The sequence below is a fragment of the Arvicola amphibius genome, chromosome 6 (genome assembly GCF_903992535.2).
Source record: "Arvicola amphibius chromosome 6, mArvAmp1.2, whole genome shotgun sequence".
Classification (NCBI taxonomy): Eukaryota; Metazoa; Chordata; class Mammalia; order Rodentia; family Cricetidae; genus Arvicola; species Arvicola amphibius.
This window is the reverse complement of record NC_052052.2, coordinates 62,109,027-62,119,475: the sequence shown is the minus strand read 5'-3', so window position 1 is coordinate 62,119,475 and position 10,449 is coordinate 62,109,027. Positions and strand designations below refer to the sequence as shown.

General features: G+C 44.5%; 1 non-coding gene across 1 annotated transcript; it reads right to left on the bottom strand.

Annotated features, from left to right (window-relative positions):
• Nucleotides 1-4,743: 4,743 nt before the first annotated feature.
• Nucleotides 4,744-4,907, bottom strand: LOC119818114. The gene has a single exon (XR_005286025.1). It is a non-coding gene; the product is annotated as a U1 spliceosomal RNA (small nuclear RNA).
• Between the last annotated feature and the right edge of the window lie 5,542 nt (nucleotides 4,908-10,449).

Below are 10,449 nucleotides of genomic sequence, written 5' to 3'. Positions count from 1 at the left end.
AGGCAAGAGATCTTAGACTCAGAGGCGATTCACTCCAGCTTGGAGCTCCACTCTCCCCAGTATACACTGTCCAAATACCCTTGTTCGTGCATTAGAGAGATGCAATAGTTCTTCCTGTATGAATTCTTTCATCTTTCTGGGCACCGGCATTATGGTCAAGCTCAGTCCTCCTTATGCCTCAAGTCTTGATCCCCTCTCTTACCTGTCAATCCTGTGTGTCAGTCACCCAGCTCATCATGGACCAGCATGGCCATCTCTCTCTTCCTCGACCTGCCTCTACCTCTCAAAGCCAGCCCTACCCATCCTCAGGGAGTCCCTCCCCCATGAGACACCCCCACCACTGTCAAACTGGCGCACATTATCCATGCACTAAGGCTTCTAAGTCTTGAATTCCAACTCTGCCCCAGAACCCCTCTTCACCCCCACAATGCTTCTCGCTTGGAGAAAAGGTAGAATTGTGTGTTGTTTTTTGTTTTATTTCAGCCTTTCTATTTTCTGTTTCTGTGATGGCTTTTCAGCATTTATTGTTATGTGTCTTAAAGGCTATCAGGTACACAAAGGAACGGATGGTTAGGAAGAAGCTGTAGACGACTAATTGTAATGTATCTCCTTTCTATTTTCTCAGTCATTTGTCTGAGGATGGATGGTTGGCCTGCTGTGGAACAGGCAAGGCAGACGGTTACTTGAGGCAAGAACCAGAAGAATGTGCTCCAAATAGAGGCTGCTTGGGGGAAGTGTGGGGAGAAGCTCCAGTTTCCCCAGGTGAGAGAGCAGGAGAGAGATGAGAACTATGGAGGCAAACTCTGATTAGTCCCCCCACCAAATCTCCAGGGATGTCTGCCTGTACACTAAAGTATTGCGGAAATGGGTTACTTTTCAAGGTTTCCTACAGGGTATGAATTCCGCAAGCAGGTTGAAGCAGGACGACAGTAAAGAGAGCTAGAGACACACAGAGCTGGGGGACAAGGGGACCACCCAGATTACAATGATGACAATATCCTCAGTAATAAGGGGAGAGACCAGATATGTGGCAATTCCCTTATGAACAACCTTCCAAGGCCTGTTGTCGTAGAACAGATAATCTCATGATGATACAGTTATGTAGACATCCATCTTGTAAACAGACCCAAACCTCAACCCAACACTTTGCGGTATCATCAGCTCTTATCCAGGGAATTAGAGACAGCTCCAGGGACCCTAAGTAACCAAGGAAGGGAAGGGCATTATGAAGTTATAAAAAGCACGCTAGTGCTTAAGAAAGAGAACTCAAATAATATCATGAGCTTCATGGGGCCATGCCATGGGAAGTCTTGCAAATACAAAATGTAGTTTGGATTTTATCATCCAGGATGACACAGATAGTCTTCGAGGACACCTGAGACATAATCTGATTGACAGCCAACCAAGGATTGGTTTCAGGAGCTATGTTTGAGTTCAGGTGCCAGGTAGGAAGTTGCAGAGGTCGTAGAAGAGGAAGCAGATCAAAGCATTGTGTACAGTGACTTTTCTTCTGGACATAGTCCAATGCTGTTTTGGACTTTGCCTGTGTAGCCATGGCAACTGGAGCAGAACAATACTGTAATAGGTCTATGGTAATGGTAAGCCTCCCCAGCTTCAGGAAAGTTAGGGGAGCTACCGGCATCTATTAGAAGTAATTGAAAATGGGATTCCACAATACAGCTTTCATGAGATCCATCAGCCATTCAATGCAGCCATGCATGATGGGTTGTGTCTTGGTGGTGATGTGGTTGTTTTGGGGTCACTCATGTTCCTGTAAATAATACCTCACCTATGTTCTCTGAGAAAACCCCAATAAACTCCTTAGTTCCACCAAGTTGAACTTTGATAAAATTGTGCTTCAGTCTGTCCTAGATGTCCATGTTTGCATGACTGGGAAAAGTTTTATCTCCCAGGGAAAAGACAACACAACAGACACCAATGAGCGTTCTTCACCAGGCTCCTTCTCACATAGACAGATGGGGGAGGGCATCTTAGATGCACATGGTGGGGGGGGGGAGTCTTGATCGCAGGTAGTCTATCAGAAGGACTGGGCTTGTGTATCCAATAATAAATTTGCCTTTGATTGTTCCCCAAACCCTGCTTTCTCTGTTCCCAATATACTTATCAAGGAAATGAGCCAAGCAAGCTCCAGTAGAGTAGGTGGTTGGTGGGTTGGAAAAGATGCTGGCAGAGGGCATGTGGGCCTTCTGCTGGGGGTTGGATGTTGTGGGGGGTGGGGGTGGGAATGTTGTGATGGTGGGACCTGTGTGATTCTGCTGTGTATTGATCAAGCCCTATTTGCCCGTGAACCTCATCATCAGCTCCTGCTTAAGCCCACACTTCCCCAGTAATTGACTCTCGCATATTGATTAAGATGTTGATGTGTCCCAGGATTTCTTGGTGGTGATGCAGGCACGCCTCCCGGCAGGCTGGGTTGGCAAGGCTCTCACTGTAAGGCTGTCACCGCTTGCTCCTTAATGGATAAAGCTGTCATCCAAGAGCTGGAATGTCTTGCAGGCACAAAGACGAAATTAACTGTTCAATAATGTATGGGACATGGAAAAAACTTTACCCAACAACTCGAATTGATTGCTGTAAGTGTTTTGACTGCATTTGCCTGCTTTGCATAAAGTCAGCGACTTTGGCTAGCCTGATGCTCACATACAGCCATTTCTCAGCCTCTTTTAGAGTAAGTGTCAAGAGACGGGTGGCTGCCAGGAAACATCTGTCTGGGGGCAAGGAGGTGGTGGTGGGGTGGGGAGCAGGTGGGCACCACTGACACCTCTCTGGGGATCTCTGAGTGATCCCTGTTCTTTAAAGCAATGGGTTCCTGGCAGCTGGATGGCTTCTTGCTAGAATGGCGTCTTGGGTGAGTTTGGGGAATCACTGGGTGTGGAATTCCTGGAGCTCTATGACCTCACTTGCTTCAGGCCCTCCTCTCCCTCTCTCGGAGTTAGGCCCATATCTCACAGAGAGCCTGTCAATCAGAGCTGGAGGGGGGAAGGGTGGAGCACAGCATCTACATACACCAGCTTGGTGAACAGCTCACCCTCATTTCCGCTCATTATCTGGTGTTGGTTAAGCGTGTGCTGAGGATCTCACGTGTTCCAGAAAGTACGGAAGGTTTCTCTCTGTCTTCTTCCTTTCTGACCCGGAAGAAGAGGAACATATCAAGGCAGCCTGCTTAGATGCTCCATCTTTTCTGCCTAGCCCAGTCTTTTAAAAGCATAACAAGATCCTTTGAACACAGCGCTGTTTTATCGTAGGCTCTTTATTGAACTTCTAATCAACACAAGCAGCTGACAAAATAGGAGATTGCAGATTCGGCTGCACGTTATGTATCCTCCTCCTCGTGAGTCTAAAAAAAAATCATAACATTAAAGGAAGAGAAAATAAACAGGCCCCTTCAAAAAAACAAACGAATCCCACCAAACCAAGGAAATCCTCTCACACCCAGAGGAAAGCCTGCCGCGTGCCTTGCAGACTGCAGCTTGGTCTTTGGAGCCTCGTGGAGGTCGTTTCCGAAAAAACAAATAATCACCTCGTTTTTGTCACCCACTAGGAGTGAGGGCTAAGCTGCGGGACCGTGTCCAAGCATTCCTCCTTCATAGGCCCAGCCAACCACAGACATGTCTGGCCTCTTGCTTAAAAGGGAAGCGGAACACAGTCCCTGTCCTGACCCTCTCTCTCGACTCTGCTCCCCATCTGATAGTTCTGGGTGTTGGTATACTGTGCTCACTGGAGGCCTCCTTGACCCCATCTTCCTCATTTACTTCTGTTATTCTTGAACAACAATGGATGTGCGTGTGTGCGGTGCTCTACTTAGTCCTTAAGCGCTGCCCGAGGAAGGAGGCACACACTTCCCTTCTGTCTCACCTGAAATCCCATCTCTTGAAACTCAAGGATCAGGGCAGCAGCCAGTGAACAAGAATCCTGCTTATCACACCAAAACCACTTCTCTTTTTGCAAGAGGCCACCTCACAGTCAAGGCCAAGGTTGAAGGTAGAGAATTCCGGGAAGGTGTCCTAAGTATACTAGTAGAGTTTACCATGTAGATTCCTCTGAGGTGATGTATAGTTGCCTCTCAATCTTAGAGAAGAGTTATAAATTTAGTCCGAACTACAGTTTATTCTCATGAGTATCTGGGGGAATTGTCCTAGACCTTGGGTGACCAATAGTCAACTCCCCCTTTCGGGCTCAGGGCAATTATATTAAGTGACTCGAAATAAGAATAGAAATGATTTCTTCTGAGGACTCTGTCAGTACCGCGTAAAAAATCATTTGTATCTCATTATGGGACACAAGTGTGCTAGATGGTCCCCAAATGACATTGGATGCTGTTTCCACCACTGGTTATTTCAGGTAACAATTGACAGGAAATGATTGTAGCTGCCTGGGTGGTCACTTTTCCAGGGGCTGCTGGGATTGAGTCTCCGTCCCCTCCCGTCTCTCATCTATGGCTGTGAAGGGAAATGAACCACTTTTGTACACAGCAAATCCTTTCCTCCTTTCTCCTTCCTTCCTGCTCTCCATCTTGCCAGTTGAGTTTGAGAAAGTGAAGGTAAGAGTTACACTTTGAGGTGTCATTTACAGTAAGCATATGGGTGCCCTCTACAATCCAAATTGGGAAGGAGAGTCTTAGACAAGAAAAAGAAAGAAAAAAAGAAAAACAACGAAAGCCAAACGGCGTACCTTGTAGCATCTGTTTGATTTTTCCTCTTTGTGATTCTACTTTTGGGGGGGGGTGCGGGGGTGCGAACACAGTCTCCCACTACCACAAACCATGCAGTCGAGTTTCCCAGATTTGAGGAAGTCGCTGGGGTCAACGCATTTGAAGCGCAGTGGATAAGCCTGGCTCTGGGGAAGCCACCTTCGTGCTCATGGACGCTCCCAGGCCAGGTAAGTATTCTCTGTGTTGTTTCTGAGATGCCTCACACAGGGTCCCCAGGTGAACTATTCACAGTGTTCCCAGCACTGTCTGCACCGTGGCCCGCACTGTTCATTCCTGGTGAAAGAACTCTGCTTTGGGTTCACAGAGCGGACACGTTGGTGAGCTCGAGGTAGCAGGCAGGGTGCAGCCCAGGCAGGCAGGATGGGAAGCAGTTTCTGTTGATGGTGTGGCTGTGAGCCTTTCTGCCGCTTCGACTAAGACAGCGAGCAGTGCCTGTTTGATGTCTGGTCTTCGGGAAGGAGACCCAAGAGAACATGAGCTGGGCTTGTCTGAAAATCAAAGTCCAAATTAAAAATTTATTCCAGTGTTTGAAAAACTCCTGGTCAAAAACCTTCATATGGAAAAAAAGGTAAAACTCTCTGGTTTCTTCAGCCTCTCCAGTTGAGGACTAGAGGATTTATTTTTAAAAATAATCAACTAAAAGCAAAGGGCAAATAGTTCTGTGAGCGGACCCAGGTCAGATAGCTTTGCTAAAGCTTCAAGGAAAGCTGTCTGTTTAACCACTTTGGGCAAGTGGGAAACTACATGTAGTTTAGTAATCGGTTTTGAATCCTCTTCTCCTTGCCTGTTTGATCATTTGGTACTTCTCTCAAACTGGAGCACAGAGAACAAGAAAAGGCTCCCATTCTCTAGCCCCGCCCACTCCGCAGTCCCGCCCACTCTGCAGCCCCGCCCTCACTGTGTTCAGCAGAAAGTCATAGGGGAGGATTTTTTTAAAGTTGTCAGTTGGGGGAGAAAATAAAAATGGCAGACCAAACCATTGACTAGTAACGATGAAACTATTAGTCATAATGGACATTTTATTATACAGCAATAGGTTAAAGAAAGGAGTGAAAAATAAACAATAAAATTCAATCAGGCCATGAAGCAAATTATTTTAGGAAAAAAAATAAAATTAACCCAACATGAGAGCCTTTTTAGTGAGGTGTTGGAGAGAAGAAACCAAGTCTAAGGGCAAAGCAAACAGAGGAAGGGTTGGGACCAAGACTGGTCATTCACAATGAAAGCAGAGGGTAGAAAGGGAGAGTGGAGGAGCCAGGTCAACAGACAAAGCCAAGGGCAGTCAGCCCTGGCCGACTAAGATGCAGCACCCTGTGGAACTGAACCCAGGCTCCCAGCTGAGTTTGCACAGGTCCTCTAGCACAAGAGGGTTGCTAGTCTAGTTGTGTAAGCGTTACATTTTAAGTTTAACTTGGGTACAGTTTCCTACTTAGTTCACAGTTTGATAGACCTTTAGTGTGAACCCACTCACTTCTCCACCACTCTGATCTGGTCATGAGATAGGGCCCTCAACACAGAGCTGTGTTCACCGACCCCATTCTCCAGAAGAAGTCCCCCTTTAGATTTCTGTCATCATGGACTCGGTTTCTCCCCCCCCCCCCCGCTTTTTGAAGGGCACTTAAGGTCATAAAATATTTTTATTGCATCCTCCACTCATTTAATATTATATTTATGATTTGTATTTGCATTAGATAGGAAGAGGAAATTTGTTTATTCTCACTGATTTAGAACACTCCATGTTTCCATATGTAGTTTATATAACTATAGTGTAAATAGGCATTTGTATGGCTTCCAGTCTTTTGCTAGTAAAGATGGCATTGCTATGAACATTCTTGTGTATATCTTTTGCTGTCTGTATGCATTTCTGAGGGTCTGCTCCTAGGAATGGCTGAGTCATATGGTATACATATGTTAGCTTTAGTACACACCACAGATTCTCTCTCAAAGCTGATGCACCTGGCAACCTTCACACTAACTGTGAGGGCTCCCGGCTTTCCACATCCTCAATATTGCCAGTTCACCTCCAATTTATAGCAAGTAGCTTCAACTGAATAGTGACTTAAGTTTGGACTGATGAATTTGCATATTTTTCAAAGTTTTTTTTAAATAAATTGAGCTATTTTATTTTGTGAAGAGACTATTCAATTATTTTGTCCATTATTAATGTATTATCTATTTTTGCTTTATATAAGAGATCTTAAATATTCCAGATATAAGAGGTGTTTGCATGCTTACAAAAGAGTGTTATATGCATGTCTGTGCAGGTGCAGTGTGCATGTATGTGCAGGTGTGGTATGCATTTGTGTGCAGGCACAGTGTGCATGTGTGTGCAGCTGCTGTGTGCATGTGTGTGCAGGTGCAGGTACAGTATGCATGTGTGTGCAGCTGCGTTGTGCATGTATATGTAGGTGCGGTGTGCATGTATGTGCAGGTGTGGTGTGCATGTGTGTGCAGGTGCAGGTACAGTATGCATGTGTGTGCAGCTGCGGTGTGCATGTATATGCAGGTGCGGTGTGCATGCATGTGCAGGTGTGGTGTGCATGTGTGTGCAAGTGCAGTGTGCATGTGCATGCAGCTGCAGTGTGCATGTGTGTGCAAGTGCAGTATGCATGCGTGCAAGTGCAGTGTGCATGTGTGTTCATCTGCAGTGTGCATGTGTGTAAGTGCAGATACAGTGCATGTGTGTGTAGTTGCGGTGTGCATGTGTGTGCAGCTGCAGGGTGCATTGTGTGCAGCTGCAGTGTGCTTGTGTGTGCAGCTGCGGTGTGCATGTGTGTGCAGCTGCGGTGTGAATGTGTGTGCAGGTCCAGGTACAGTGTGCATGTGTGTGCAGGTGCAGGTACAGTGGACATGTGTGTGCAGGTACAGTGTGCATGTGTGCTTGTGCAGGCACAAGATTTGCATCAGGTGTCTTCCTCAATTTCTCCCACCTTATATATTGAGGCAGTTTCTCTCTTTTTGAAAATAGTATATGTTTTTATTAATTCTTTGAAAATTTGTATTTGATCATATTCACATCCCCCTACTGTTTCCAAATCTAATCCCCCTCCCTACACACCCAACTGTGTATTTTTTTTTCTTTCTTGAACCCATTGATTCTGGTTTGTATTATCCAAATACTCCTGAGTGTGGGCCCTGCCCTGAAGCTTGGCTCACCTACCAGCAGTCACACCCATAAGGAAAATTTGTCCTTCCCCTCTAGCAACCGTCCATTGCCAATACCTCCTCAACTAGGGATAGTATTTTGTTCCGCCATCCCTCTCCATGCTGGAATTTTGTCTGGTTTGAGCTTGCACAGGCCTTGTGCCTGCTGTCACAATCACTGTGAGTTCACGTCTGTGACGGCCCTATTGTATTCAGAGAACACTGCTCACTGTAGTCACTCACCACTTCTGGCCCTTCACACTCTTTCCACTCCCTCTTCTGGAATGATCTATGAACCTTCAGAGCTGGGGTATGATATAAATGTCCACTTAGGACTGAATGAACATTCCACAGTCTCATCTTCTGGAGGTATGGCGTCTGCAAACTTGGAGCTCTCCTGGATTTTCGCATGAGTTCTGGAGCTCCAAACCCTACTCCTCACACTTAGCAAGCGCCTTACCTAGTGAGCTATCCTCCCAGCACTAGAGCATACACATTATCATACGCTTCTCCTTCTTGCTTTTTATTTTTTAAACATTTTCATTAATTCTTTGAGAATTTCAAATAATAAATTATAAATCTTGATCACATTCATTCCTAGTCTCCCCAACAGCTTTTTTTGGGTCTACCCTATCCCCATGCTTAATGTCAAATCTCTCTCTCTCTCTCTCTCTCTCTCTCTCTCTCTCTCTCTCTCTCTCGCCCTCGACTACCTTGCAACAGATAACCTCATCCTCTCACTCTTACAATCTTCCCACCCCTTCTTCTGTGATGCTCTTTGAGCCTTACATATGGTGGTTCTGTTGTAAATGTATTAATTGGGGGAAGGTACACTCTACAATCAATTGCTCTCTGCCTTTTGACTGGTTACTTTCATGTTTTCTCTTATCTGTGAATCTGAATCTGTAGATGTAAGTAGATAACATGAAGTAACCGCAGATACCAGGAAAGTGGAAAGGGGTCATAGCATGAGTGGCATGGAGATACAGGAGCATGAGAAGGGGTGATAGTAGGACACAGTTGCTATGAGAGGGAAGTGGGAAAATGGGTGGTGGAGTCTTACCTGGGGGGGGCAAGGAAGCACAAAACAGAGAGGCAGGGAAGGGGGGTAATAGCACTAACGATGTGTGGAAAAGCCATTAGGAATTATATTACTTTATGGTTACTTAAAATTAATATATGCATACATACACATACATACACAAAATATTATTTATACATATTTTAACTTTAACTAATATATGAATTATTATATTAAAACATATTAATATTACATATTAATATATTTATTAATAATATACCATATGTTTGATTATATTATATTTTATATTATATATATAATAGTAAAAATTTTATACCAGTTAGGATGACAATGCTACCCCCAAAACCATAGATTTATCTAACAAAACCTCAGTGCCAGGCATGGGAAAGCTTTCTAGTTGTTGGCCAAAAGAGTGCAAGAGACTTCCCAGAATAATACAGGTTCCTGCCATTGCTCTCACAGTCTTCCAGAAAAGAACATTAGGCTATTGCTAAGACAGCCAACACTTAGGACACAGTGTTTGGGGGAACTGATTGGAATCTGACCTGGAGGCCTCTTTACTAAGGACCACCTCTTGGAGTACTGGAAGGATCCTGCAAGCTGCCATGGAAGGAAAACAATCGATAGTTCTACCCAGCTGAGCTGTCTATGAACACAACAATGACCAGCATGGTAGAATATTCCCAAATATGCAATAGTGGCATTTATATTCTGGTGTAACCAATCGGTGGCTAATTGGACTTAATGCCCACTCAAGAGGAAGGAATTGATGCCTCTAACTATAAACCTATCCACTGCCCGTGGCTAGAGAGGCCATGGAACCTAGAGGAGAATCTATTACTGCCATTTCCTAAGCCAGAGTAATCTCTAACTGAATTCTAAATACTTACCCTTAATTGCATATAAGTATAGCTCCTACTCCTTCTAAGTTTTTTACCCTATAGTTGGTTTTTAAAAATAAGATTTTATTAACTTCAAGAAGACTAATTTTTTAGTCTTTCATTTTATGGTTAGTGAGTTTTATACCTTGTTTAGATTGACCCACCCTGAGGTCATGAGGGTGTTTTTCTACCTCAAATTATACAAACTTTATTGTTAAAGTTTTCGCATTAGGTCTAAAATACATCTGTAAACGACTTTTTAAAAAAATAGTGTAAGATATGACCAAATTAATTTTTCTTTTGGGAATTGAAAAAAACCGAACTATTTCTTTAAAAGACTGTTTTTTGCACACCACCTTCAGTGCGTTCTTGTGCAGCAGATACAGGACATCTGCCCTGCTGCTGGACTCTCAGCTCTGTCCCATGGCCCCAGTGTCTCTGATGACACCAGCCCCACGATGCCTTAAGGACCACTGAACTATGAACTCTGAGCTTCCTCCTCTTTAGGTTTTGTCTCAACTATGTTATATCTTTTGCATTTCATATAAAGTTTAAATTAGCTTGCTAATTTTAATGAATAAAAAAGAAAAGGAAATAAGCAAGGAAGGGAAGGGAGGATAAGAAGGGAAGGAGGGAGGAGGAACATGCCA